The 19,087-nt window shown below is 47.0% G+C and overlaps 1 long non-coding RNA gene across 1 annotated transcript in view; it reads right to left on the reverse strand.

The window, feature by feature from the left end:
• Positions 1–7,767: 7,767 nt before the first annotated feature.
• LOC144380461 (uncharacterized) overlaps positions 7,768–19,087 on the reverse strand; it is a 56,132-nt gene continuing 44,812 nt past the window's right edge. The window contains exons 3-4 of the long non-coding RNA XR_013444619.1: positions 14,918–15,159; positions 7,768–8,026 (exon numbers count right to left, since the gene is read on the reverse strand). This is a non-coding gene — a long non-coding RNA (uncharacterized LOC144380461). The remainder of the gene's footprint in view (positions 8,027–14,917; positions 15,160–19,087) is intronic.

Consider the following 19,087-nt stretch of genomic DNA (forward strand, 5'->3'; position numbering starts at 1 on the left):
GGTGACTCCTGCTGGAGACATGAGTGGGGCTTGCGTGGCAGCCCCCGCTGACTCCCCAGGGACGCTGGCCGTGCAGGCTGGACTCCATCGCGGGCCAGGGGCGGGAGAGGCCAGTCTTTTGTGATCGGCTTGCCTGAGCTACTACTGTGCACCAGGTTGAGAGTCACATGGCGCCCTTGTCCTCTTCTGGGCTTTGGGCTCCCCCTGGCTCCCCCGTAACAATAGCGGGGAGGGAGGGGTCCGCCTTCATTTGGCACCCCCGCTCCCTCCTTACCCCCGCTGGCCTTCCAGCGCTTTCCTCCCCGGACCCCGCGGGCTCACTGCCCTCTCTGATTTGTAACTCGTCTCGCGCACTACCCCCCGCCCCCCAAACTCCCTCCCGCGCCCGTGTCTGCCTGGGACGTGGAGTAGGTATAGTCCGACGATTGCGTTTTGCCGGGTGTTCAAAGTCTGGTAGGCACCATTCCATGTTGATTGTGCTTCTGAAACTGAGACATCGTCTTACTTTTCACACAGAGTACTTGGGCTTTGGCCTTTAAGCAGTCCGCCCTCAATTGGTTCTCATTAGCGGCGGAGTGAGAAGAGAAAGCAAGATAATTGCACCGTATCTGCCTTGCATTTGTGCGTGTACTCGGTGGCAGCTACCGTTAGCGATGCCTGCCAAGAAACCCTGATTTAGTGGCTGAGCGCGGGGGGGGGGGGGGCTGGCAAAGACGAAACCCTCTGAACAGTAGCACAAGGTGCCAGAGGTTAAAACTTTCACATGTGCACAGGGTGGAAATGCTGTGTGTTTCTTTCCTCCTCGGGCCTTCGGAACACTTTCAGTCTAGCGGCGGGCGGCGCGCATGCGCGCGCGCCGGGTTGGGGGGGCACACCCGGGTCCCACGGCTCCGTGGGCCTCGTCGTCTGTCTCCGGTGGGGGGATGGGGCGAGCGCGCCACCCTGGGCTCGGCGCCAGTGGCACCGGCTCCGGCCCGGCCGGCGGCCCAGGCGCGCCTTTAATTAAAGCCTGCAGCTTGGGGCAAAAGAGGGGAAAATGCCGGCTGCGCCCGGCCCGTGGGTAACTGCGACTCGGTGGGGTTTGCGCTGTGGCGGGGTGGGGGTTCCGTTTCCTAATTCCTGTGCGGCCGGGTGGGCGGGGGCGGGCTTTTTTCCCTGGGCTATTAAAGGCGGAGGGGCGGGCTTTTCCCAGGGATATAGCTTCGGACCGAGGGCCGAGGGGATGGAGCGCTCCTCAAGTGGTGGCCGCCGGCCCAGTGGCCCGCGCCGTCGGCACCGGGGTGGGGGGGTGGCGCTCGGGTGAGGCGTGAGCCCGCGGCCCCGAGGAGTCGCCGGGACGCGTCTCCCCGCTTCTCTTCCTCCTCGGGCTCGGCGGGAGGCAGCGCTCGCCCCGGTCCCCGGAGCGCTACGGGCGGCGTGTCGCGCGGGCGCCGGGAGCGGGCTGGCCGGCGGCGGGGTCGCCGCGCGTGCCACCTGCGAGGGCCGGGCGCGGGCAGAAGCGGGGACCTTCGTGGGGGCCGCCGGGAGCGGGGAGGGGGGTTGACTGCTGGGTGGGAGGGGACCGGGGGGGGACGGAGCGGGCGGGACTTGAGAGCTGCCGAGTAGCAGAGTGCAGTTGAGGGGTAGCGGGGAGCGCGCGGGAAGCGGGGGGGCCCCCTTTCTCCTCCGCCGCTGACCTTTAGGCTGCGGGGGGGGAACCTGGGGGGCGCGGGCCGAGGGGGTGCACGTGGAGGGGTGAAAAGGACTCCCCTCCCCCTTGGCTTCTCTCCCACCAACCCGGGAATGGAGGGGGGAGGGAGGCGTGGGCTTGGCGCGTTTTTGGTGCTTTGAATGGAGAACTCCGTTTCCCATGATGCTTTGTTTCTTTCTCTTTAATCCCGGCGGCGGCGGCCGCAGCACGAGGACGGGAGCGCGTGGTGCGAGCCGCTGGAGCACACCCTGGGCGCGGGCGCTCCGGGCCCCCAGCCGGGCACTAGGTGAGCGCGTGCGTGACGCGGGAAGGGGCCCGGGGGTCCGCAGAGGCGCGTGTGGACGGCCTTGGGGGCTTTGCCTTCTCGTTCCCGTTCGGAAGAGCTTGCGGTGGCCGCCCGGCGGGCGCGATGTATGCCAGATGACCGGTGAATTCAAGAGCGGCAGTGAGTGTGCACGGCGCGCTCTCGGACCCTCGTGGGGCGCAGCTTTGCCAAGTGGACTCGGCAGATACTGTGCATTAGGAGTCCACTGGGGAGTATTCTTTTTGTTTAACGGAGGACAAATAACTTTGTGGCAGTAGAAACTCCATTTAATAGGAAAAAGGTCACTCCTCTTTTTTTTTTTTTTCCTCTGTTAACTTGAATCTTCCTCCCCTATAGAAAATTGAGTTTAGATTTAAGTGTAATTATAATGAATCAGCTGCGTTTTCATTTAAAGACCAGGTTAGTGGCATATGGGGGTACCATGACGGCAGCCCGACATGTAAAATTCTCTCATTTAGGTAAAATACTACAGATTTTGCTCTCTAAATTTTGCCTTTTTTGACAAAACTTAACCCATCGTGGAAGAGGTGGGGGAGCCTTGTGAGCCCTTTTCAAATAGGGGCTCCCTTCCTCGCTGCATGCTCTTAGGTAAAATAAGCACTTGGAAATGGGAGAAGGTTTTCTTATGGACGATAATGACATGACGGGAAGAAGAGCTAATCGGCCTTCTTTGGGTTTAATGGAGAAAATGGGTCCATAAATGTTTAAACAGAACAAGAGCCCTTTGAAATAGATCAAAATGTGACATCTCTGGGCCATCTGTGCATTATGTGAAGGGCGCGGAAGGCTAGGTTTCTTAAACCAGCTCTAAAATTTCTCTCGTTTTTTATTAATGGGGTGGGGGTGGGGCATATGCATTTAATCCCCCAGTCACATTTTGCATAGAGGCCCTACCTCAAGAAGCAGATACCCCGATTTTTACGCGCATCCTCCTCTGGATGCGCCTCTTCTAAAACCAGGGTGGATCTAATGGGCCTGCAAACGTACTGGGATGCAGGTCTCAAGTTTTCTTAGACGGCGAGGGGAGCTCCCCAATCCGCTTATACTTACGAAGTGGACTTTTGAAACTGCCAGTGTTCCTTGTGTTCAACTCTGTGTACATAATTCAGATGATTGATATTTCTCAGGATTTGGCTGAAACTCCGAACAAAACTTAGCTAGGACTCTAAGCCAAAGGGAAGCTTGTTTCAGGAATATTAACTAGTTGTCTACTCGGTCGGTGACTAATTTGTTGTTGTTGTTGTTGTTGTTTGTTTTTGTTTTCCACTAGGTGGGCCTGCACAGATCCGGGAGGACGGAAAAGACGAGCTCGGTGGCGGAAGACCCTTCTGCTCCAGGAATAGGCCTTGGCCATGTCAAAGTGCTTACAGTGCAGGTAGCTTTTTGAGATCTACTGCAATGCAAGCACTTCTTACATTACCATGGTGATTTAATCAGTGGCTCCTGAGAACTCGAGTTTGTGCCTAATGAAGTTGCGGATGCCTTTAAGCCGTTCCTCATAATGTGTCTCTTGTGTTAAGGTGCATCTAGTGCAGTTAGTGAAGCAGCTTAGAATCTACTGCCCTAAATGCTCCTTCTGGCACAGGCTGCCTAACGCTCCTCAGCACCACGTATGCCCGGAGTAGTAATTTGAATAGGCCGAGCTTCAAAGGTTTGTTGTTCTGTGTGGTTCCATTGTTTGCTGGGAGCGGATGGTGGGGACCGTGGGCAGTGTGCGGTTTCGTCGAGGAGAAGATCGGGTCCTCGTGGTACCAAAGTGCTCATAGTGCAGGTAGTTTTGGCTTTACTCTACTGTAGTGTGGGCACTTGCAGTACTCTGGGGCGACGAGTCTCTCGATGACGGAGAGAATATTGAAAGACACTGCTCCTCACGGTTAGTTTTGCAGGTTTGCATCTCAGCGTATATATGTGTATATGGCTGTGCAAATCCATGCAAAACTGATTGTGATCGTGTGTGCTGTCTCCGGCATTGTGACTCCCCACGCATCTCCCGCGTTCAGGCCCATTCATCCGTGGGTGGGGATTTGTGGCATTACTTGTGTTCTATGTAAAGTATTGCACTTGTCCCGGCCTGTGGAAGAAAGGAGGATTTTATCGTCTTCTTATTCCCACTTTAAATTGTAAAGGTTGGAAGTTCTGATATTTGGTAATTGCAAAAATGACCTGTTTTGCTGTTGTCGGGTGGATCACGATGCAATTTTGATTAGTATAATAGGAGAAAAATTGCACGGTATCCATCTGTAAACCGCAGGACCTTTGCTGACGACAGTCTGTGTCAGTACTCAAGTAAGATGGTAAAATCCTTTCTCTAGTTACTACTGTTAACAAGTGTTTTGGAATGTATCTAGGTTTTTTTTTTTTTTTTAAAGTTAAGATTTTTAAATAAAATATTTAAAGTTATGTAGTGTGTGTTTTGGCAGTTTGGTGAACGATCAGATTGTCCCTGAATGTCATCGGGCCTCGAGTTTGCCAAATAAATGAAATTTTAAAATCTGAAAAATTGGATTCTTTTTTTTTTTTTAAAGATTAACAATGCTAGAGGAAAAACCCTCGTGGGGGTGGTGGTGGTGGGTGGGGGTGGGGGTGGGGGTCCTAAAGGAAAAGTTAGGCATGGCTGCTTTTCATGCTGCATCTACAGAAAGCACCAAGACACCTAATTTGGGGAATTTGATTATGCTAACACATTTTGGACAACATGTGTTCCTTTTAAGTACACGTGCTTATCCATATGAGGGGTTGCAAAGCTGTAAACCAGTGGGACGCCTGCCCTCAGGAACTGGGCATGCTTGAGATCTAAGATGAGAGAAGCGTGAACTTGTCAAACACGGTTTGGGATTCTGATGAAAGCTTTGGGTGGAATGGCCCCTGGACGGAGAGATGCGGCCTTTGCTTTGGATGCTAGTACGCCTTGGAAACCCGGATGCGGGCCTATTAGGTTTGGGGCTCAGGGGCTCTGTCGGGTGACTAAGCTTGAGCAGAAATTACTCACGCCCTGCTAGTTAGCTGGCTGAGACCTCACAAGGTAGGAAAAGTGGGTATTGACTAATAACACAAAGTGTTAAATGTAGGCAGCCAGTTGTCACCCAGATAAGGCCATTTAGATCCTCTAGTGGTTCTTAAGCTCCAGCATTTGTTAAAACACAGATGGCCAGTCCTTCAGAGGTTGATTCAGTAGGTCTGGGGTGGGGCCTGAGGATTTGCATTTCTAACCCAGGTGAGGCTACTGTTGGCCAGGAGACCACACGTGGAGAACAACTGCATCAGAAGAATCTGAAGACCTCAGCTTCTAGGACAAATACAGTTAGCAAAGGAAGTTAACCTATTTTTAATTTCATGCTTAATCTTTGGTTCTCCACAGAAAGATGCTAGCAAACTAAAGAGGCTCTACGTGTGTGTCGCTTCTTTGCTGCTGTGCAACTTGGGAATTTTCAAACCCTCTTAATTTTCCCCTATACCGTGGGCCCAATTTAGTAAAAGGGGCTCTTGCTGAATTGCACTTTACCCTTGAGCTAGTTGCCCGGGTCTTCCGTTTCCTCATTAGGGGAAACAGCGATAACGTCGGTCCACCTCAAGGATAGGCTCCCCCTCAAGGATGGGCGGGTTAAGTCCATTCTCCGGAGGTAGTGGTTGGGGGGATGGATTTTAATTCGTAGTGATGAAGTGAGATCTTAATGAAAAGAGACTTTCCGTAGTAAAGTCTCTCTTCCAGTATTAAGTATGTGTGTGTGATTTTTTTAAAGTGACTAATGCTTGAGGCAATTATACGAGCATAAAGAACTCTACAGATACTTCCTGTGCTGTCTAATGCTTACTACTTTGTTGGTGCCTAATCATAGTGAAGTTTGATGTGGCAGCAAAGCAAAGGTCTCCCTCCCCTCTAATAAAGTAGCTCAGTAAAAGAGGGGATTAAAGCTTATTTGTTATAATCCTTAACACCACCAAACCTCCGCTTTAATAATACAAGTTTATTGTCTCTAGGGGTTCACTGGTGCTTGACCGAAGGTGGCTAGTTTGCAGACAGTTATTGAAGTTTCTACTTTTAATGGGCATGTGTGGAGGGGCCGTGTTCCTTAGGGGTAGGCCACTCTCCCTGTTAGAGTCCCCATTCCTTCAACTACAATCAGGGCTGAGCTGGATGATTCTAGGGCCTCCTCTGGCTTCAAAAATTCTGAGCGGTCCTTGTTAAAGTTACAGGTCTCCAATAATTCGAAAAGTGCTTTGCACCTAATTCATTTGGTTAGGAATTTGGGGGAAAGGGGTATTTGAAACCATTAGTTACGTGCAAAATTTGTAATCTATACGTAGGGCTTACTCATTTCTAAAGAATTGCAGGAAGTTCAGTGGAAGGGCTACCAGGTGAACGTTCTGTCTTTGCCTCAGAGGGGAGTTTAATATCTTACGGTTTCGCAAGGTCGTCCGTGTGGGCATTAATTTTTCCTAGACAGAAGAGTTGATGTGGCATAGGCTTAATTAGCCCAAACCTATGTTGACTTGGAAGTTGCTTTTTTTTTGGCAATCCTCACTTGTTTTAGCTTTGAAACCGAGGGACAAAAAGCAAAATGGGTAAAGCTGAAATTTTAGCTGAAAGAAATAGTCCAGCTTTCTTCTTTAGTAACAGGACACTGAAGCCCAGGAAGAAGTGACTTGCTCAAGGTTTTGAGAAATAACCGGGGACCAGTATGGTGAGTGCCACGCTAGAAGTCTGAAAGCAGGGAGCAGGCTTCTGGAAGCAGGGAGCAGGCCGCGGGACTCTGGTTGGGGTGTCAGGGGAGGGGGCCGGAGGGGAGTCAAGGCCGGCAAGAAGGCCAAAGGGGCTTAAGAAGGGTCTCTATTAGGTGGAGAACTTATGCAAAAAAGCAAAGGAAAGAAGAGGTCAGATCAAGGCTCCTCCAAGGACCCACACTTGGTTCAGAATATCTGCTGTGTGTGAGGGGATTGTAGGTTAGGACCAGGTCTTGGAGCCTCGTACTGAATAGAAAGGGAAGTCGTTTAAGAGTTCTAAGCAGAGAAGTGACCTAAGCCAAGTGTGCCCATTCACTAAGATCACCCTGTCAGCAATGTGGAGGCTGGCTCGTCGAGCACTGGGCCTGCAGCCAGCTAGGAGGCTTGTCCACAGATGGGACGTGAGGATTCGAATCTGGACAACAGTCCCAGGATAGACGGAGAGGCAGCTTCCTCGTCCAAGTACAGGGATACATTTAATACAATTCCAACCAAAATCTTGAAGGGAGGGTTTCCAAACCTCATGATGACTCTAAAGTTCATCTGTAAGAAGGAACAGGGCAGAACAGTCAAGAAGACAGGGAAAAAAGGAATCAACAAAGCAGAACTTGCATGAACAGACATGAAAACCTCTTCCACAGAGGCGGTGCTGGTGCAAGAAGAGACACTCGTGGCTGAGGTTTCTCCTCTGATTCGCTGATCGAAGTCTATAGAAGTGTTTAGGTGATCACTAGGGTATTGTTTCAGATGGTAAAGAAAAGAGAGATGCGTCAATAAAAGCTGCCGGGACAATTGGTTAACCATTTTGAAAAAACCTACAACAAAACAACGGGTAAAGCTCTCTCATCCCACACATCAAAGTAAATTCTGGATGGAAGAAGGGCTGAACATAAAAAAAAAAAAAAAATGAAACTGCATATTATATTATTCTCTCTACTTTGATCTATATTTAAATTTTTTTGTACAAATTTAAAAAGAATTAAACTATAAAATACTATGAAGACAATAAGGTGAATATATGACCGTGAGATTGGGAAAAGCTGTTTTAAGCATAACTTTGATGGCAGAATCCATGAAAGAAAAAATATGAATTTGAATACATAACAACTTCACATCAAAAACCATCTTAAGGGGTGCCTGGGTGGTGCAGTCGGTTGAGAGTCCAGCTCTTGGTTTTGGTTCTGGTGGTGGTCTCAGGGTCGTGAGATCGGCGTGGAGTCCGCTTGAGATTCTCTCTCCCTCTCCCTCTGCCCCTCCTGCTCATGCTTTCTCTCTAAAATAAATAAATCCTAAAAGGCAAAAAAAAAAAAAAAAAAAAAAAATCTTAAAAGGGAAAAGACAAACTCAAAAATCATGGTGTTTAATATAGTATATAGGAATAGTAAACTTCCTTCCTTCCTCCTTTTCTCCCTCTTTCCCCTACCCTCCCTCCCTCCTTCCTGCCCTCCCTCCCTCCCTCCATTCCTTCCTCTTTCCCTCCCTCCCTCCTTCCAGGAAAGTTTCTGGAGCATCTATTATGTGCCAGGCAATCTCTTAGTGCTAGGAAATCAGTATGAACAAAACAAAGTCCCTGCTCTCACCGGCTCTTATACTCTAGTGAAGGGAAACAGATAAAATAAATATTTAGTATGTCAGATGGTAAATGCTATGCAGCAAAAGAAAGCAAGTGCATTGATTTGCTAGGGCTGCCATGACAAACTGGGTAGCTTAAAACAAAAGAAATTTATCCTGTCATAGTTCTGGAAGCTAGAAGTCTAAAATCAAGGTGTTGGGGCGCCTGGGTGGCTCGGTCGGTTAAGTGTCTGCCTTCAGCTCAGGTCATTATCAGAGGGTCCTGGGATCGAGCCCCGCATCGGGCTCCCTGCTCAGTGGGGAGCCTGCTTCTCTGTCTCCCCTCCCCCTGCTTGTGCTCACCTTCGCTTGCTTGTGCACGCTCTCTCTCTGTCAAATAAATAAATAAAATCTTAAAAAAAAAATAAAATCAAGGTGTTGGCAGACCCTCTGAAGGCCCTAGGGAATGATCCTTCTCTTGCCTCTTCTGGGCTTCTGGTGGTTGCCAGCCGTCCTCGGCATTCCTTGGTTTGTATATGCATCACTCTAATCTCTGCCTCTGTCATTACAAGATGCTCTTCCTGCGTCTCTCTGTACGTGGCTCTCTGTCTCTCCTCTCGTAAGGACACCGGTCATTGGATTTAGGGCTTACCCAAGCCCAGTGTGATCTCATCTCAACTGTATTACATCTGCAAAGATCCTATTTCCAAATAAAGTCACATTCACAGGTATGGGAACTAGGACTTGAGCATGCCTTTTTTTTTTTTTTTTTTTTAAGATTTTATTTATTTATTTGACAGAGAGAGAGACAGTGAGAGAGGGAACACAAGCAGGGGGAGTGGGAGAGGGAGAAGCAGGCTTCCCGCTGAGCAGGGAGCCCGATGCGGGGCTCGATCCCAGGACCCTGGGATCATGACCTGAGCCGAAGGCAGACGCTTAACGACTGAGCCACCCAGGCGCCCCTGAGCATGCCTTTTGAAGGGAAACAATTCAACCCAGTAGAGCAGGATAGGGAAATAATTCCGGGGTTGGCTGCTAGGTCAAAATACAACAATCAGGGGGCGTTCTCACTGATGAGGTGACAATTGAGTAGAGAGGAGGTGGTCATGAGGGAATGAGCCACTTGGACATCAAAGGAAGAGCACAGTAACTTCCGAATCTACAAAGAACTGCATCATAATAGCTAACGTGCACTGAGCACTTACTGTCTTTCCGACACCTGCCACAACAAATGGTTTACATGTGTTATCTCATAATTTTCACAGTCCTGTAAGATAGTAATATTCTGGAAAATCAATCTATTATTATTTCCAGTTTCGAGATGGGTAAACCGCAGCTCAGAAAGGTCAAGTCATTTGCCCAAGTTTGCACATCTAGTAGGCCAAGAATCAAGTCCGTATCTTTGTGTCTCCAGAGTCTAAGCCAATAGAATAATGGATATAAAAGAAGGAAATTCCCAAGTGATAACTTTTGATAAGTTCATCCTCTGGACGCCTGGGTGGCTCAGTCGGTTAAGCGTCTGCTCTCAGCTCAGGTCATGATTCCAGGGTCCTGGGATGGAGCCCCGCATTGGGCTCCTTGCTCAGCGGGGAGCCTGCTTCTCCCTCTGCCTGCCGCTCCCCCTGCTTGTGCTCTCTCTCTCTCTCCCCTGTCTCTCTCTGACAAATAAATAAAATTTCAAAAAGTTCATCCTCAATAGTAATCAATGCAAATTAAAACAACAGTAAGATGTGTTTTTCACATATCAACTTTACTGTGGTTAAAAAGATTGGGGATAGGAGTACCTACTCTGTAACTCCACATCTGTGGAGGTCTACAATAGAGTAAATTGATCTCTGGCAGAGAAAAATCAGAACAGTGGTTGCCTCTTGGGAGGGTGGGGGTGTCCCAGGTGTGAAGGGGCCTGGGAGACCTTTCTGGGGTGATGGAAATATCCTGTGTATGGACAGAGCTTTGGATTCCTTAGGGTGTATTCAGTTGTCAAAAGTCACCAAAGGGTATACTAAAGAGTCATGCCTTTCACTATATGTTCATTTTACCTAAAAAGCAAACTAAATATTGATTTCTAGTTAATAATATGCATGTGAAAGCATTTAGGGATGGGCGCTTATTTTGAAACTTACTTTGAAGTGCACACAAAATTAAGATGGACTGATGGGTGGATGGATATATGCTTTTGTCCGAAGAGCAAGCTGCTAACAACGGTAGAACCTAGGTGATGGGGATGTGCATGTTCACTGGACAATTCTTTTAGTTTTTCTTTATGTTTAGGAATTTTTATAATGAAATGCTGGTAGAAGAGCATAACTGGAAGAAGGAAGACTCTAGATCATTATAATCGTGACTAGTATTTACTGAGTGCTCGCCAGGGGCCAGGCACTATGCTAGCGCTTTACTTGCAATGTATCTTTTAACACACGCAATCACCTATGAAGTACACGTTCTATTATGTCTCTCTTCCAGATGAAGAAACTGAGGCCCGGAAAGGTTAAGGAGCCTGCCCAAAGTGACCCAGTACCCAAGTAGCTAGTGTCCACGCTGTACATGCAATCAGATAGGAAGTGGGATAATCTTGCTGGTAGCTCATCTAAGTAGAATGTAGTGGCACCTGGAGTAACTTAACTCCCAAGCCCACACACTTGATCCCTACTCCTTGCAGTCTTTCTGGAATGGCTCCCATATTTCTGGCAAGCCCAGCTGAGATACAGAGGAAGCGACGCTGTATGGCGGAGGTGATGGAGAGAGATGGGAGCTTGCTTTGGTATATACAGGTTCAAGAGGGCTTTGGGACATCCTGGGAGAGACGGGGACAGCAGGTGCTAGAGCTGAGGACATAGATCTGCTTCTGGGTGGCCGTTGAAGCACTGGTAGTGAGAAGACCAGAGAGTGACCAGGACGGAACCTTGTTGCAAGAGCAGAGGAACGAAGAGTATCCAGCCCAGCTGAGGGTAGATGAAACAGCCCAAGAAACTGGTGTCACAGAGCTCAACATTTGTTGAGTATCCCAATTTCCTGGCATTTGCACTTAAGAATATTTGCTCTTATATTGGTAGGTGCCTGAATCTTTCTATGCCAAACCACCCCTACGTAGCCTATCTTCTATAGGAAAATATGAGAAAATCTCCGCGTGAGTTATAGTCACCATATCTAATGGAGAATATTTTTTGTTGTTGTTGAAGATTTTGTTTTTAGATAATCTCTACACCCAGCCTGGGGCTTGTGCTTAAATCCCCAAGATCAAGAGTCGCATGTTATGTTACCAACTGAGCTAGCCAGGCGCCCCTCTAATGGTGGATATTTTTAACAAGACAAAGGAAAAGCAAGTGCACTTTGGGAACCATAAAAGTGTTTCTGTTCATGGTGAAATAGGGGCTCTTCTCTATTATTCCAGTAATTCCTCTCGTTCTCCCAGAATTTTTCCAGCCCTAGATTACTTCAACTATGTGCCAGAGCCCCTCTACTGTTTTAGGAGAACCAAGTTGCCAAACTGCATTTGTTGCTTTGAGTGATTTATGGAGCATCGTGCTTAAACACTGTATTATATATGTTGGAGGTCTGGGATGGTTTCTCCACTGACTTGTCAGAAGCAATTATAATTACTATCTATAATATTGGTTTTTAAAGGATATCAAATTTGATTTTAGTACAGTCATTTGACAAAGGCTTAAGCATCTCTAATTTGTTTAAATTGCTTCGGCCACCAAAGCAGGGATATTATTAGATCTATTTCTAGGAGCTGCTCAAAAGCATTGACTGGGAAATGGGCTGTTCCAGCCATTGCTTCTCATTTATTTCGAGCATACCCCATGGTTTTCTGTATCGAAAAATTTGAAAACAACCATAGTTTAGCTTAATGCCCAAGTATGCTATTTTAATTTTGACAGAGTTCTTACATTTCAGGATTAGGGCTGACTGTACAGAATATAATTGGAAATGAGTGTACCTGTTCGGGGGTAAAAACATATCTTCAATAACTTTTTTTAGAGACAAAAACTTCAGGGGCTCCTGGGTGGCTCAGTCAGTTAAATGTCTGCCTTCGGCTCAGGTCATGATCTCAGGGTCCTGAGATCGAGCCCCGCATCGAGCTCTCTGCTCAGTGGGGAGTCTGCTTCTCCTTCTCACTCTTTTTTTTTCTCAAAAAATAAAGTCTTTAAAAAAAAGACAAAAACTTCATAATGCCCCTAGTGTTTTACGTGCTGATTTATGTTATACCATGTTTGGTTCAGACAAAATTCAAGTTAAGAGATTGATAATCTTTTTTTTTTTAAAGATTTTATTTATTTGAGAGAGAAAGAGAGAGAGAATGAGCCGGGGGTGGGGGCAGAGGGAGAGGGACAAGCAGACTCCCCGCTGAGCAGGGAGCCCAATGTGGGACTCGATCCCAGAACCCTGGGATCACGACCTGAGCTGAAGGCAGATGCTTAAACCAGTGAGCCACCCAGGTGCCCCTAGAGATTGACAGTCTTTAATATTAATAATTGGAAGCCATATTTGAATAAATAGTGATTCTCAAACCTGAAAAATATCTTAACTCTGAAACCAAGAACATTGTTTTTGTTTCATCAAGTTGACCAACTTTCCCTTCCTTTTTTCCTGGCCCAACAGTGTGATCCTCCCCACATTTCAGACTATAGCTGAAACATGGCTTAAACTTTTACTTGTAGGTACATTATTAACAATAAGTACTTAAAGGTTTGACTACCTTAGTGGTGTGTGTGTGTGTGTGTGTGTGTGTGTGTGTGTGTGTGTGTGTGTTTAGCACTGTGTTTTTAAAGTGTGGTCAGATGAGGTTCCACCAAGTGATCTGAGGGTTGGCCTATCATATGATAATCTCTATCTTAGCTCTTAGTATGGATTCTTTGGGATAGTGAATGACAACCACAATTCATTACATTATTCTTGACAAAATCAGCATCATTCTTTCCACTAATGTGTGTGTGTGTGTGTGTGTGTGTGTGTCTTGTGATGGGATAACCAGTCAGTAAAGGTTTTAGTTTTGCTGAATTGATTTTTTAATCATCACCCCAGGCAACCCTGGTCTAAGCAAGAATATAGTGGCAAAGGAATCCATAGCCTTGAATTCTGGTCTGAGCTTGCTATAGCAACTTTGCCATGTGACTTTGGGTGTGAAAATTAAACTCTGCTGGTCCCTTACTTGTAAGTGGAGAGAATCACAGCACCCTTTCCCTACCACAGGTTTCCCTGTTCCACCCTAAGGAGAAATCAAGGTGCCAGGCCCTTGGGCAGTACAAGGGTCCAGCGGTAGTTTTCTTCCATAACTTAATGCTGAAGGTTAAATTAGTGATTAGGAAATCGAGCTGGAGCCAATTGGCAGAATTAGAGGACATTAACTTGCTGCTTTGCCAGCTGATGATTTCAGAGGAAGGCTTATCCAGGTTTCATGATGAGGAGGCCCTAAATTGAAGGCATCTTGCTTCAATCCCAAAGTGTATGTATAATTTTTGCTAACTGGGGGGGGACTTGATTTGCCTGCTAAATTCCTGGCTTATTAAACTGATTAAGCAGCTAAATAACTGCCAAAGCAGATTGTGTGACCTTAAGTCATTTTCAGAGGAACCCTGACTGCTCTAGCTAGAAGGGGAAAGGGATGAGCATTTATGGAGTGCTTACTATGTGCTGAAGGGTCTACACATACCATCTCATTGGATCATCACAAGGATCCGGGCACATGGGGATTATGCCCTATTGAGGCTCAGAGCAGTCGCCTATTGTAATTTTTTAAACTTCCTGCCATTTGGCCAAGGTCACAAATCTAGTAAAATAATAAATTGGCTTAAATGTCACTTCCTTTTTTTTAAAAAAAGATTTTATTTATTGGGGCATCTGGGTGGCTCAGTGGGGAGCCTGCTTCTCACTCTCCCTCTGCCTGCCGCTCCCCCTGTTTGTGCTCTCTGTCAAATAAATAAATAAAATCTTAAAAAAAAAGAAGTGACATTTAAAAAAAGATTTCATTTATTTATTTGACACAGAGAGAGAGAGCGAGCATGAGAGAGCATGAGAGAGCACGCACACGCACAAGCAGGGGCAGAGGGAGAGGGAGAAGCAGGCTTCCCGCGGAGCAGGGAGCCCGATGCGGGGCTCGATCCCAGGACCCTGGGATCATGACCTGAGCCAGCCAGGCGCCCCAAATGTCACTTCTTTAGAGGAAACTTATTTGATCACCTTGTGGAAAGTAGATCTTCCCCTCCCCCATCCCCGCTACCATTTCTATCATAGTGTTTACTGTGTGACACTTATTTCGATTTATAGTTATTTATCTGTTTGCTCATCTCTTGCCTGTTTTCCCAACTAGAACGTACGCTTCATAAGGGCAGGCCCTACCCCACTCTCGGCCTTGTTCACCACTCTCTCCAGTACATAATGACACAGTGACGGGCACATAATGGACACTCTGGAAGCTCTCATTTGGTGAATAAAAGAATGAACAAATTAAAAAGCTTGTCGGACACAAACCTCTTTTTTCTTTCCATCAGATAACATTGACTTACGTGTTTATAGATGGAAAAGCTGAGACTCGGAGTTGTTAAGGAACTTGCCTGGGAGGCCTGATCTAGGTCAGACCCCAAAGGCTGGTCGCGGTCCAGAGTCCTGTGATTATGGCAACTCACCGTGGTCCCCAGTTGCTTGTACTTTAGTTGGCTATAGAACCATCATACAAGCAGCACGAAGGATCTGGGATAAAAGATACAAATGAGGGAGTGGATGCAGTCTCCAGTGACTGTCTAGCTTCTTGCAGAGGTCTGGTGGTCAAGCCGGTCCTCCAGTGGTGAGAAGCCTGCCAGGCAGGAAGAGCCCCGGAGCAGGGCTTCCAAGCTTCTGTAAGATTCTGCTGGGAGTGGCCACATCCTTCCTACAGTGGAGGAAAGTGGCAATTTACTTAACCTCTCTGTGACTCAGTCTCCTTACCTATATAATGAAAATAAGAAGTGTTTCATGGGGGCGCCTGGGTGGCTCAGTCGTTAGGCGTCTGCCTTCGGCTCAGGTCATGATCCCAGAGTCCCGGGATCGAGCCCCGCATCGGCTCCCTGCTCAGCAGGAAGCCTGCTTCTCCCTCTCCCACTCCCCCTGCTTGTGTTCCCTCTCTCGCTGTCTCTCTCTGTCAAATAAATAAATAAATCTTTAAAAAATATAAAGAAGTGTTTTATGAAGATTAAATGAGTGAATATCTGTAAAGTACTAAGAAAGAATCTGACACATACTAAATGACATATTAGGGCTTATTAAATAAGATAAATAAAAATGCAAATAAAATAAAGGACAAGGGTGCCTGGGTGGCTCAGTTAGTTACACGTCTGACTCTAGATTTTGGCTCAGATCATGATCTCAGGTTGTGAGATCGAGCCCCACGTTGGGCTCTGCACTGGGCACGGAGCCTGCTTAAGATTCTCTCTCCCTCTCTCTCTGCCCCCGGCCCACCCATAAATAAATACAAAATAATTAAAAAATAAAATAAAGTATAAAGAAAGAGAGTTTCAGGGCTCCTGGGTGGCTCAGTCGGTTGAGTGTCTGCCTTCGGCTTAGGTCATGATCCCAGGACCCAGGATCAAGACCTGCACCCAGGTATCCCCTCAGTGGGGAGTCTGCTTCTCCCTCTGCCCCTCCCCCTGCTCGTGCTCTCTCTCTCTCTCTCTCCCAAATAAATAAATAAAAAATCTTTAAAAAGAAAAAAAAAAGAGAGTCTCAGGTAGGGTGGCTTGACCCATCTTTCTCTCTCTCTCTTTTTAAGTAGGCTCCACACCCAGCATGGAGCCCAACACAAGGCCTGAACCCCCAACCCTGAGATCAAGACCTGAGCTGAGATCAAGAGTTGGATACTTAACTGACTGAGCCACCCAGGCATCCTGACCCATCTTTTTTTTTTTAATTTTTATTTTTAAGTAGTCTGTACACCCAGGGTGGGGCTCAAACTCAGATCCACCAAGATCAAGAGTCATGCTCTACCCACCCAGCCAGCCAGGAACCCCTGGCTTGACCCATCTTAATGCCTTCATTTTGGGTCCTTAACTGTCATTTGGGATTTTTACCTTGATGAGAATGCATCTTTGATTTTATCATTTTCCTCAGAGGTTTTCCTCCTCAGTCCAAAATCAACTTTACAGAAACATACTTTATTAGTGAGCTTTATTAAAACAAAGAGTTTCTTTGGACTCTCACCCCCGAAAGGTTCAAAGAGGCCCAAGGAGCCCAGGGGTTAAATTAGACCATCTTGAGAGAGAACAGAGGAAAGTTAGACTTATATGCTTCAACAGGTGTTTTATGATGGAAACTCATTAAACTACATGAACACGTGAAAATAATACCCTGCGCTTGTATGATACTTTTCACTTTTTCCTTCAAAGTACTTTCATGTCTAGAATTTCATTTGTTCTCCCTCTGGTAGGGAGAGCAGCTATTCTCATTTGACATAAGAAGAAACTGAACCCGGACAGGTTACATTTATTCAACCAACATTTATTGAGCCCTTACAATGTGCGAGGCATTTGTGGTACAAAGGTGGATAAAATGTAGTACCTGCCTTTAATTAAACCAACTCTGGAAATAAAGTATATGAAAGGCTATTGAGTGGTATATGGGATCTAGGAGGGGCAGAACGATTGTGTGTGTGAGCCCGTGTGTGTGTGTGTGTGTGTGTGTGTGTGAAAGGAAATCAGGGAAGGCTGCACAGAGGTGTGCCTTGGGTTTGGTTATAAACAGTGGTGTGCTCGTAACTACTTAACAATGGGCTCTCCAGGGAAAACAAAGCCCCGACTTGAGTTTTGTGTTGTAAATACTCCCACCGCAGCCAGCTTCATGCTACCCACGACGGGAAGACGTTGGATGTGGGGGTTTGGAGAGAGGTATAGTCGTAGCACATCGTCCCAGAATCGTCCCACCACGTGGATAAAAGGGACACACATAGCATCCCAAACACGGATAATAGGAGAATGTGGTAACATGATTAGGACGTGATGAGATTTGAGTCTTTAGTGTCTTTTAATATAGCTTACTTGATTTGAAGTTAGTTTTTAATAAAAGCTGTGTTTAACGACCGGTTCACAAAATCTGTGTCCACCAGTCAGGTCGTGTGAGCTTGTGATCTCGTTCCAGCCCACCACTGGCAGAGAACGAGTGGCCAGGTAAGTAATGGGGGAAGGACATTTCAGGTGGAGGGGCTCATGCGTGTCAAGACAGCAAGCGCATGAAACAGCGTGGAGCATTTATGAAACCGCACGTGACTTGCTGAGTGTTCTTAGAAACAGATTTCCTGGGATGCTAATGAATTTGAAGCTTCAGGGCTCCTCACTTGTGGGGCCTCATCCCTCCAGAGAGCCTCTTACTTTACTTTGTATTCTTTTTCTTTTTCTTTTTTGGTAAAGATTTTATTTATTTATTTGACAGAGAGAGACACAGCGAGAGAGGGAACACAAGCAGCGGGAGTGGGAGAGGGAGAAGCAGGCTTCCCACCGAGCAGGGAGCCCGATTTGGGGCTCGATCCCAGGACCCTGGGATCATGACCTGAGCCAAAGGCAGACGCTTAACTGACTGAGCCACCCAGGCGCCCCAGTGGAGAATCTTTTATGTCTCACAAAGAAGTGGACTTTATTGTATAGGCACTAAGGGAAGTGATCTTGTCTGATCTGTACTTTGCTGGCATCATCTCTGGCTGTATGTGGACAACGGGGGGAGGGGCCAGAGGAAGTATGTGGAGGTCAGGTAGAAGGCTCTGGTAGCAGGGGCGCCTGGGTGGCTCACTTGGTTAAGCGTCCAACTCTTGATTTCAGCTCAGATCATGATCTCAGGGTTGTGAGATCGAGCTCTGCTTTGGGCTCTGTGCTCAGTGGGGAGTCTGCTTGGGATTCTCTCTCCCCCTCCCTCCTTCCCAATGTCCCTCCCTCTGGGCTCTCTCTCTAAAATAAGTAAATAAAATCTTTAAGAAAAAAGATATTTTTGAGGTAAAATCAGCAGGACTTGGCAATGGATTATATCTTATTACATGGGGAAGGGTAATGAGGAACAGGAGACGAGAATAGTTGTCCGGGTTCTGGCTTAGGCAACAGAAGGATGGTGGTTCCACTAAGCAGGACAGAGCCCCATCACTAAGGTGTATAAAACTCAGGCACCTGGCTAGCTCAGTCGGTAGAGCATGCAACTCTAGATCTTGGGGACGTGAGTTCGAGCCCTACGTTGGGTGTAGAGTTTACTTAAACAACAACAACAACAACAACAACTACAAAACCCATTCTGACGAATGGACGATGGGCTTTTCAGTCAGTCAGACTTGGGTTCAAATTGCAGCCCTGACATTTGTAGCAGAACTAGAAACTGGACAAATTGTTTCAACTGAGCCTCAGTTTCCTCATCTTTAAAACCTGAGAGTTATTATGGAGAGTGAATTAAGTTTGTAAGACAGATCTCACTAAATTCGAAGAAGACTAAGTATGGGGCGGGGAAGAAAATCAGTTTGATTGTGTTGGATTTGAAGTGCCTGTGGGATATCCAAGTGGAGATATCCAGTATGGAGATGGAACCCTGGAGATACTAATATTAAAAGGCAGTTGAAGAAAGAAGGTCCAACAAAGGAGACTGTGAATGAGTGACCACAAAGATAGGAAGAGGACTAGGAGATAGTGACGCCATGGAAATCACTGCTGAACCTTTTAGCACCTCAGCCTCATGCTACTTGGGTTTCAACTGTGTCCACTTCAACCCCACCCCTCAATTCCCACTATCTTCTTTCCAAATCCCTATCTTTCCCGTTGAGTCTTGTCTCCATGGCCTATCCATCCAACATCTATCAT

Source organism: Halichoerus grypus, chromosome X (genome assembly GCF_964656455.1).
Source record: "Halichoerus grypus chromosome X, mHalGry1.hap1.1, whole genome shotgun sequence".
In the NCBI taxonomy this organism is placed as follows: Eukaryota; Metazoa; Chordata; class Mammalia; order Carnivora; family Phocidae; genus Halichoerus; species Halichoerus grypus.